Source organism: Macadamia integrifolia, unplaced genomic scaffold, assembly GCF_013358625.1.
Source record: "Macadamia integrifolia cultivar HAES 741 unplaced genomic scaffold, SCU_Mint_v3 scaffold726, whole genome shotgun sequence".
NCBI classification, from domain to species: domain Eukaryota; kingdom Viridiplantae; phylum Streptophyta; class Magnoliopsida; order Proteales; family Proteaceae; genus Macadamia; species Macadamia integrifolia.
The window spans coordinates 105,560-116,550 of record NW_024870527.1 but is presented as its reverse complement, the minus strand read 5'-3'; the positions used below and the strand labels follow the sequence as shown (position 1 = coordinate 116,550).

The 10,991-nt window shown below is 35.4% G+C and overlaps 1 long non-coding RNA gene across 1 annotated transcript; it reads left to right on the top strand.

Moving 5' to 3' along the window:
- Positions 1-647: 647 nt before the first annotated feature.
- Positions 648-3,052, top strand: LOC122069849. The gene is made up of 2 exons (XR_006137565.1): positions 648-813; positions 2,681-3,052. It is a non-coding gene; the product is annotated as an uncharacterized LOC122069849 (long non-coding RNA).
- The last annotated feature ends 7,939 nt before the right edge of the window (positions 3,053-10,991 follow it).

The window sequence follows — 10,991 nt, the reverse complement described above, 5'->3', positions numbered from 1 at the left end:
ATTTTAAATTTCAAACATGTACATGTATGTATATATATATATATATATATATAAGAAAAAAAACCCTATCGATCAGTCTAACACATAAAGCTCCCTAGACTAGGGCAGGAGAGAAAAAGATTAGGGTGCCCCCACTGTGTGCATTGATTATGCTCCTGCATACCCTCACATTCGCTTACTGGTTTGGTGTTTCTTGCTAGACCAGCATAGTTTTGTCGCTCAAAATTTTGTTTCTATCCGAGAGCATGGCCTGAGCACAATGCGTTGGATGCGGTGGTCATTTTGCATCTCCAAGATTGGGATCAACCTGGACTGATAATGATCCCTTAAAGCATGCTCCACCATGGTTTCAAGTATCGGTCTGGTATTTGCCGTATCAATTGAGATTGATCCCCGATCCCTATTCGATCTGGATCGATATAGGGGTAAAATAGTAAAAAATTAGTATTTTTTATAAAAAGCAAGGGCAAAATCGACCGATACCGATGCCATCCCCTAAATCCTTATGTTCCGCCCCAGTTTTCATGGTCCTTATGGGCTTAGATCTTTCCTGGTTCATGTGGGCTGCGGGGTCCACATTAGTCCAGGATTAGTTCAGTCTACCCAATAAAATTAGGGTGGGCTTTGGGTTCTTCTTTGGGGGGGAAAAAGAGAGAAAAACGAAAACCAAAACAAAGCAGAAACAACTTTTGGTTAGTGACATTCGGACGGGATTTTTTGTTTCTCAGTAGCCGGCGGCGGATTGAGTGGCAATCATTGTTGAACGGCGATATCTTTCGAGTTCCTCGCAGATCTCAACAACTAAGGTAGTAGGTACGTTAGCTATCACAGCTCTGTTTTGAGATTTTATAAAATATAAATTTCAATACTCTGATCTCAGTCTTATTGTTAATGGAATGTGTATAATTGTTCTCTGTTAATTTCCTGCTAAATCCAAACTGCTTGAAAACCCACCAACTGGAACTTCTCCAAATATTTTGGATTGTCTCCCTTTCTCTTTGTATGACCCTTTGCAGTTTTATTTTCCATTTTATTAGGACCTAACACTCCCTTCCATGAGACTTACATGGGTGATGGGTTCACAGCTGACTGAAAGTGTGAATAGAAATGATAGGCTCCTGGACTAATAGGTGATGGGTTGAGAAATTCCTTTTCCCAACCTGGACTCATCAACATGCAATTAAATGATAGGCTTCATTTCCTTGTCTCCAAACACTGCCATCATAGTCAGAATCAATTACAAATACCAATTCCATGGAGCCCAATACTGGTGATTTACTCTTGTGTAGTTTCAATGGCTTTCACATTTAAGGTGAAGTTTTGGGCTAGTAAGTAGTAACAATGTACATTATCATTTATCATCTTGTGGAAATATGGTTTTGCCAATCTTGGATGTCGAAATGTTTTCTGTTGCCCACTTTTGGTACATTTGAATTTAAGAAACTAGTGTTTTTTGTGTGATGAACACCTGCAAAGAACCATGTTGTGTCACTTTCTTCTTGGAAGGGGTGGGTGGGTGGTGGGGTGTTGGGGGTTTGTTACTCTTCAAAACCATCTACCTTGTGACACAATCTGTCACTAGCATAATGTATTGGCAATCCTACAAACATTTTCTAGGGAGATGGTATAACCACTCCCATTTGGGCTGTCGAGAGCCTACTTGGTGTACTTTGGAGTGGGCCAAAATCTGTATTATGTGGGCCCCATTTGTTGAATATGCTGCATATGGTGCCCTTTCAAGGTAGGATTAATTAGAAACCTTGGTCAGCCTACTCTGCCTTCTAAATCAGGTGTAACTGTTGCCTTCCTTTCTTCTTTTCTATTGAAGTAGATTACCATTGCCTTTTCAAGGTACCACAGCATACATAGACAAACACCCATCAACCCACCCATAAAGGAAAGAGTACCTTTCTTCTTGTGGCCTCCCTTATCAATGAATAAAACCATTTCAAAGTTAGGTGCATAGGATAGTTTGTACATCCCCCATGTGCCAATGCAGACACCATGGACTGATTGGTCCCTTAACTACCTTACTATTATCTGTGGTGACTGTTGTTGAGGGAAATACAGTCTGGGGTTGTTATGTTTCCAACCATGACACCTGTTAACATATATATGACCAGACAAACAAAGGTGTGGAGGGTTTGCAACACTTAATGACCATCATTACTCTTCACAACCTTAACAGATTAAATACAATGCTATGGTGGGGTTGTAATGGTTTGCAACCATGACACCTGTACATAATAACATGACCAGACACAGGTGTGATGGGCTTGCACAACTTAATAGCCATCACAACTCTTCACAAACTTAATAGAATAAATACAATGCTATGGTGGGGTTGTTATGGTTAGTTAGTTTTTAATTTCAGTTTTTAGTAACTATTGTATTAGGAGAATATTTGGTTTCCTTTTGAGGAACCTTCTATTTTGTAATTCCCTCCCCCATTAACATTATAAATAAAGAAGAGAAGGCTCCTAAAAGCCTAGATGATTTTGAAAAACAAATTAATGGCTACTGCTATTGTCTTCGTCATGGAGATTTGTCTTGTGTTTGATCAAGGCTGAAGGAATTGGTGTTTGATCCAATTGACTCTTTGAGGTGTGAAGCCCAAGAGGTTCCTTTCAAGTGTTTTATTCTTCTTCTTATTGTTACTAATTTTCTTCAGCCATCTCAGGTAAGTGATCTGATCTCTCTGTAATTCTGGTTCTTGGAAACCCAGATTTCTCCTATCAGCCTTTACTGATCTGAGCACTCAGCCATCTGATGGTGCTCCAATTTTGATCTCGTGTTAGGCCAAGTAAGAGGGTGGATCGATCCAATTTGAGGATATAAAGTCTGTATTTGCTTTTGATTATGGACTGTTTAGGGTGAACTTTTACCTCTTTGCTATTAAATTTGTAATTATTTCTATTAATTTTTGGTTATTTGGGGAATGTAATATAAAAATGTTTCTAGGGTTAGTATGAGTAGTCTACAAAATAGTGTAGCCATTGTTGTCTATATAATGTTTGAAAGAACTTGACAAAGAAAAAAAAAAGTTGGAATACTATTTCAGTAGTGATTTAATCTGTCTGTGAACCAAGATAGAAATCCAGAAAAACAGAGTCCTTACTTAATTCGAAAACCCAGAAATCGACAACAAGGAGGTATTCATCGATGTTTGGAGGGGTGTTATCGACATTGGAAGCTGGTTCTGGAATGTAAATATCACAGATCATAAAATTTAATTGATGCCTTGTGGTTTTATGAATGTAACTATCACAGATCTCCAAGATTTTCCTAGTTCTTTTTCACTCTAGTACTCTTGAGCAAAGTGTTGGAAGAGCTTCAAAATAACTTTTGAATGATCCAATTTGGAGTAAGTGGTTTAAAAAGATACATGCTTGAGTTAGAACAGAATTGATCTGAACTAGCTTGAGTTAGAACAGAATTGATCACATTGTTGCAAACAGACTAAGATCAACATGGAAAGGAACTTTGTCTGCACATTCTGCCATTGATGCACTCGCAGCGTCGATGACAACCCTCTAGACGTGGATGAATATCTTCTTGGTGTTGATTTCTGTGTTTTTGACTCAAGTAAGGACATTGTTTTTCTGGATTTCTGTCACCCATAGAAGACTTGGAAGACCTCCAAGATTTCCATGGTCCGTCAAAACATTCTTCTATGATTTTCATTCAACATCTAAAACCTTATCTCAACTTAATGGAGTCGGTTACATGGGGATTTCAAGTAAGGACGTGGACAAGGAACTATGCAAAAAGATTGACGGGTTATGATATAATTATAATAAATGTCAGTTGTTAATTTAACGCACTACTACAAATCAGCCACAAGCTTATAATGATAGACTATAATAGGTACCGGTAGGGGTGTCAAACAGTGCAGTTTTGGTTATTCGGTTAGGTTTACATTTTGATTAGGTGAAATCAAAACTGCACTGGATAGGAATAAGGTGAAATTAGAATCGTTTTCATCCAGTTTCGGTTTTAGTGATTTTTAATCGGTTTTTATTATTCGGCTCACTACTGGTTTACATGGGATTAATAGTGTCGTTTTAAAAAATGGTTTGCATCCTACATCTAGTGTGAATCCTACATATATTAAATTTCCTAAAGAGTTAAGACAATATATATTTATTTTTCCAAGGACAATATACTTTCTATGTAAAAGACTACACATATTATAACTAATTAACTATGATCCTAGAAATTAGAAAATCAAGAAGTGTGATTGTACGAAAGTGAAGCTTAGTACTTTGCTTTTTTTTTTTCATCCCTTTTTCGTAGAGACCCATCGAAATTTAAAACACTTTAAGTCTTTAATACTAGGTGCCGGTTAACAAGCAGTTTTTCAGTTCGGTTCGGTTTCGAACCGGAATTATGGCCTATAAAACCAAAACCGGATCAATTTACTACGGTGCGGTTCGGTTCGGTTATAACCGGTCGGTTTTGGTTCCGATGCACGGTTTTGGTTATATATTGACACCCTTAGGTACCAGTTGTCTATCTAACGTACCATATAGATTGGTCAAGTTAAAATGTCCTACATGTATTTTATGATTCTTATTAGCTGATGCTTTCAGTCTTCGTGTGCTCTTGTTCTCACAACAAGGGGATTCAAATCACTGAAATGAAGACCTAGCTCTACACTTCGCGAGTGCTAGCCAGGGAAAATGTTCAAACACTCCAATTTGTGGTTAAATATGAAAAAACCTCGATTTTAATTGGTTCAATTTATTAAACCTTAATTTTGATAATTGGTCAAGATTCACCAAATTTTCACTTAAAATCCAACGGTTTCAGCCGCATGGACTTTAGATTTTGATAGGAGAGACACCCTAACTATAGAGAGATCGTCATCCTTTGTTGGTTGCGAACACCATATCCTCAGCTCAGCTCCTTCTTCGGGGCTTATTTTTGTTTTATTATCTTCCTTTGTAAGTCTCCGTTCACCTCTCTGTATTTTCGTTCAATTTGGCTTATAACTTGAACTTCTTTTTTTGATAAGAAGTAAAAATGTGATTAAAATAACAAACTTGATACATCAATGTTCGGGTAGGAGATGTTAATGTTAACTAAATTGTTCTTGGCCTTATGGGCCAAATCATGAGAAGTACCACGTCGTTGGTAGGCAGGCTTGAGCAGAAAAGAGGTTAGATGTAATATGTTAAAAAATGGAAGAAGGTATGCTTGAAGGTCACGGTGTTGTATTGCTTCCAGAAATGAGCTTTGCTATTTCATTAGCATTACTTCAAATTTCACCAATGCTCCATCCATCCAGTCCAAGATATAATGCCCTTGCACTTACATATTTTTGATGAGTTTTAGATTTTATGTTGCATTTATTCTCGCATCCATGTTTGCATCTTAAGAATTTAGTGTTATTTTTTGCCAAAATTTCTAAATAAATTTGTTTTATTTTCTTTGTTATTCTCTCTGTGTTTTTACCATTAATCATGTCAGAATAATTTTTTTTTTGTTTAATAATTGATTGCATAAATTCATTCTAGGGGTAGTTTATTTTTCTTTTTTCCATCATATTTAGGCCAATTTGGATAAAATGAGGTTTCTATAAATACTACTTCCTGTTTAGTGTTTTATCTTCTTAATAACAATAGAAGACTAATTATTCATGAGAACATACTATTCTTACTAACCTTGTTTTGTAGCGCATGCATTGAGGTTTCATTTTTTTATTATCTCATATCTTCCCTTGTTTGACAATTCCCCATTCTTTGCTTTGAACTTTGCCCCTCATTTGGGTCATATTCATGGGTTCAGACCCTAATCTAGGTGACAACTACATTTCAATTTTTTTTCTTTTCGAGAAAAAATGAGATATTTTCTATGTTTTCATAATCGAGGTTACTTCCAATTATTTCAATTGGCATTGACATTTAGTTAAAGTATTTTGGGGGGGGGGGGAGAAAAGAAGGTTCAAGGGGTAGAATTTTGTTTCTTCATGCATTTTTTATAAACTGCAGGGGAAGTTCTTGTAGTTTAGCGGTTTCTGTTGACATCCACAAATATCTACCCTCCAGCACACTTAATATAACTGAATTTTGTTGGACAAGTAGATGTTAAGGTCCCCTACTCACTTGTCTATTTTATTTTTTTATTTTTTTTGATAACGGTCCCTAATTCTAATTTTTAACCAATGGAGTTTGCTACATGACAAAATAAATCTTTTAAAATCTAATATATATTTTTTTGCAGGGGATTAGGTATACTGCAGGCTTTCTTGGAGATAGCGCCAACCAATGGGAGTGCTAGGATAGGAGGGGTGTAGGGGACTTTTTTATGGAAAAGAGGAGAGAGAGAGATACAGATCTACGTATATTGGCGGCATACCCAATCTTTTCCCATATTTTTTAATAGATAATTGAAAATATAGTGAATATGCCAATACATGGGAGGATATATACTTGAACCTTAGACTAAATTTAGCATGCAACCAACACTAGAGTATTTTCTGTGTATCGATAAAGTCAAAATTGGCACGCCACCTTTGTGTCAAAAGTTGGTGGTGGTTTATTGATACCCAACAAAATTTGGTGGTGGTTTATTGATACCCTATAGACCTTGAATATAAAATATTTTGTAATAAAGTTTCTACCGCAAAGATTTTCATGTTGTTACATTAGACATAACTTTATTTATCTACTTACCAAAATTAGTTTGAATACAAAATATTTTATCTCTTATATGCCTAATTTTTTACCATTAGATATACCTTTATTTATTTAAAGTTTTCGTTTCTCTCAAAGTTTTCCTTCCTTGGCCATACATTATGATCCAAAAGTTCAAAAAATGATTCCTAAAGTGGCAATTTGAATTGTTCCTACATCCAACCACATGGGAGGTTATTATGATGGAAAAAAATGTATGGCTTTGGTTCTTCCCAAAAAAGATATCTTTCTAATTGAATTACACTTCAAGATCAGCTTTTTATCGACATGTTTTTATTTTTCAGAATATTTCTAACATCTCAATTTTCGAAAAGTTAGGAATATGAATATCAGAGCAATTGATTTATAACATTTTCAAACAAGAATGTTTGGGTCATCTCTTTTGTTGAACATGCTTTTCATGAGTCACCTTTTCTTATTTTCATTTGTAATTATCTTTTTGGGTGAAAAATACTGGTCGAGTTCACAACAATTTTGGATTTATGCATGTATGTCATACTTTATTGTTTTAGAGGATATAATTATAAAAAGTGAATTTAATAGTTGTTATCTGCAATTACTTTGGAACTTCATTGGACATTAATAATTTTTGTTTTCTTGGGCTCTACCAAAAAATAAAAAAGTTTTATTTTTTATTTTTTTGGTAAGCAAAAGAAAGTTTCTTTTCTTGGGGTGAATGGGGGCTTACTATCTTGACTAACCCAAAACCAAGCTCTTCTACTAAAACTTGGATGGAGATTGTTATCTCTGCCCAATTCTATCTAGGCACAAATCCTACATTCGAAATACTTCCACAACAAGTCTATGTTTGATCCCAAAGTTTTCAACAACCGTGGTTCATGGGTGTGGAATAGTTTGATATCAATTTTCCCTAGCCTTTGACTATGTGCCAGATCAAAAATAGGCAATGGGAGGACCACTTTTCTTTGGTATGATCCTTGGCTCTACCAAGACTCCTTGGTTAACTCACAGTCTGACTTGGGAGAATTCAACCCAATGGACGGGTGAGTTCGATCATACAAGGGAATTCTTGGAATCTGGCTCTCCCCTCTAACCTTGCATACTCCTGTGTCCACCACAATTTGGGTAGAATCATCCCTTCCGACCAGGACGATAAGTGGACCTGGTCTTTAACAAAGCATGGTGGCTTTTCTACTCGATCTGGAGCCCATTTTCTAAGATCAATGTCAGATTCTCAGTCATTGAGACTAATGCTTGAAAATGGTGGAAATTTCTCTGGAAATTAAAAACACATCTTAAATTCACCATGTTCTTTTGGCGTCCCATTAATAATGGGGTACCAGTCAAGGAGCATTCGGGTAAATGGCTGAATATACCCACTACCTGCTCAATATGCAATATGCATCCTGAATCACTGGATCATCTCTTTTTACATTGTGATTTTACATCACATATTTGGATGGCCAGCCCTTTAGGTCTCCGTTTACAGAATCTAACTACTTTATCTTTTGTGTAGGTGGCAAGATATTTTTTCACCCATCACCAACTCTCCCCCTCTCTTCGGTCTTACCTGTTTAACATCTTTGCAATCACTATATATTTCATTTGGAAACAGAAGAATGATGTTGTGTTGTCTCATGTGCAACCTAATCCAATTATCATATTGAACAATATTCATAAATAGATTGCTACACTTAATCTTTATGATGGAATACTAAACACGTTTGCTCTCATGCCTACAGATGGTCCATCAAACTTGAATCAAAGCTCTACACTTTCTTTTTTGAAATGTATAGTTTTAGTTTGTACTAATACCTCTAACCTTTTGCAGTCAGGTTCAGGATGGACCTTTGGAATCTTCTCACAAGGTGAATTTAGGATTCTAGAGTTAGGTACTACCAAAACTAATCAACTGGATACAGTGGAAGTGGAAGACATTCAACAAGGTCTACCAAAGGCTAAAAATGAGAATTGAGAAGTTTTTGAAGCATGGTTCTCCAACAATAAGTTGTTCAACCTTATTCCCTATCCAACCAAGGGTGCATGGCCACTACTTCATGTTGCTACCTTTTGTAAAATATTTGAACTCTCATGATCCATCACTTTTGTGTACAATGGGAAATCTAACACTACCATGGCAGCTCAAATGGGGGCTGTTTATACTACTGATCATAGGCAAGTTAATCGGTCCTTAGATACTGTATACTCTCTTTTATAATTAAAGTTTTTATTTCAATAAAAAAAAAAAAAATAAACCTTACATGTATAGTGAGACCTATCTATCTCAAAACTTTATTGAAAAGGTCATCCAAATACAAGTGAGAATCAAATGGGTTTACACAATTGCTTGATGAAAATAATTTTTATGGTTCAATTAGTTAAATCCAAAAAAAAAAAAAACCTTACCTGTATAGTGAGACCTATCTATCTCAAAACTTTATTAAAAAGGTCATATAAATACAAGTGAGAATCAAATGGGTTTACACAATTGCCCTTGATAAAAATAATTTTTTATGATTCAATTAGTTAAATCCATCAAAAATCCATTATGTGGAGGATGCCTCTATTGAAAATTTGAAATTGATTGATTAGACCGAAAGGTCCCACTTCATATAAAAAAGAAAAGATTTATCTCTATTATATGACCCATCATGATAAAATTTTATCTTTTTCTATGCTTGCCCTAAGTTTGTCAAAAGTTGAGTTATCAACAAAAATTTTTGACATTAAATCTCCATATGGGAAAGCAGATTGGACTAAAATCTTACAAATGAATGCATATGTGGAGAAATTTAAAGTTGTAACTGAGCTGCCATATCAGAATAGTAGTTTATTTTATTATCCAAATATCTGCTGGTTGGCAAATTACGTGAGACCTGATCTTTTTTGGGCAGGTCGCGGTCAAACGTTTTCTAAATCTTATTGGATTTCACCATGCGGTAAAATAAGGTATTACTTTATTTATTAAGGTAAAATAAGACTTTAAATGTCCATTTAGAAAGAAAACTTTTCTGGAAATAGTTTAAAACAAATGGAAGGTAAAAACAGTGGACAAAATTTAGTTCTGTTTTATGGGACACTTTTACCAAATAAAGGAATTTTGAACCAATTTAATTTTTTATTATTGGTGAAGCTTCTATCTTGTTAGTACTTTGAAAATTGTTTGAAAAGTTTTTTTACACCGTTAACCAGCCTATCGCTGGAGAGGATTTGGATTCTAATTAGTCATACCCACACATCAATTTATTTCATTTACACAATTTTTTTAATACCAAAATCGATTAGCTAACAAAATCTTTCCGCATTTTTTTTTTTATGGGGAAAAAGACTATGAGCTTGTGCCAAGACTTAGGACGGAGAGAAATATCTGTTTCATCTCCAATGAAAAGCCCAAATCCTTTCCCTATTGAGCTTATGTGTGTGTTCCCATTGCCTCCCATGCTAGCGAGGGGGCTACATTCCTAGACAGAAAACTCTCCTCTTTTTTCATTTCATTTTATTATTTTTTAATTATTTTTTTAATTTTTTAATTTTTTATTTCTGCAAAATAATTTTCCCTCTATAAATTCACCCCCCTCTCCATGAGACCCAACTCACTCCAAGAAAGGAACAGACCCAACTTACTCTATTCTACTTTTGAGTTCCACCATGACGCATCCCATTCTATTGCTTTGACTTTTGATAATATCATGCTTTAGTGTAAGAAAATTGAAGTTTTTCCATTATCATTCATTTCAACTTGGTTATTGCTTGTTCATGTTTTATCTTTCTTATTTGGTTTTCATTTTTCCCCTATAAAGTTGCAGGGTTCTCAAGCCGAAAATGACTTCTTACAATACTGGGAAGAGCATATAGGTCTTCTACACCCTCCACATTGGTTAGCTACAAAGGCTTCTCCATTAAAGTTAACAATGTTTATGAAGTTTATGGAAGAAAATGAATTGGCTTCCCACCTATCTTCATTTTGTAAGCAAGCTAATCTTGCTTGCTCTACAAAGGAACTAGGGAAGAAGACGACACATGATACAACCTTGCCACCAATAGCTCAGTGCAATGAGGAAAAACTATATAAGCTTCCAAATCATAAACCCCTATCAGTAGCTAGCCAAGGGGGATTGCCATATTTTCGGGAATCAATGGTGAAAGAGGGAAGTTTCATACCTATACCTGATCTAAGAGATCCAATGCCATATAAATCATTCTTGCCGCGATCTCTGGCATCAAAATTCCCATTTTCTTTTGCCCGGATCAAGGAATTGAACAATATTTTGGCGCATTGGATGACTAAAATATGGATGAGATTATTCTAGGCACCCTTAAGGTATGTGAGAA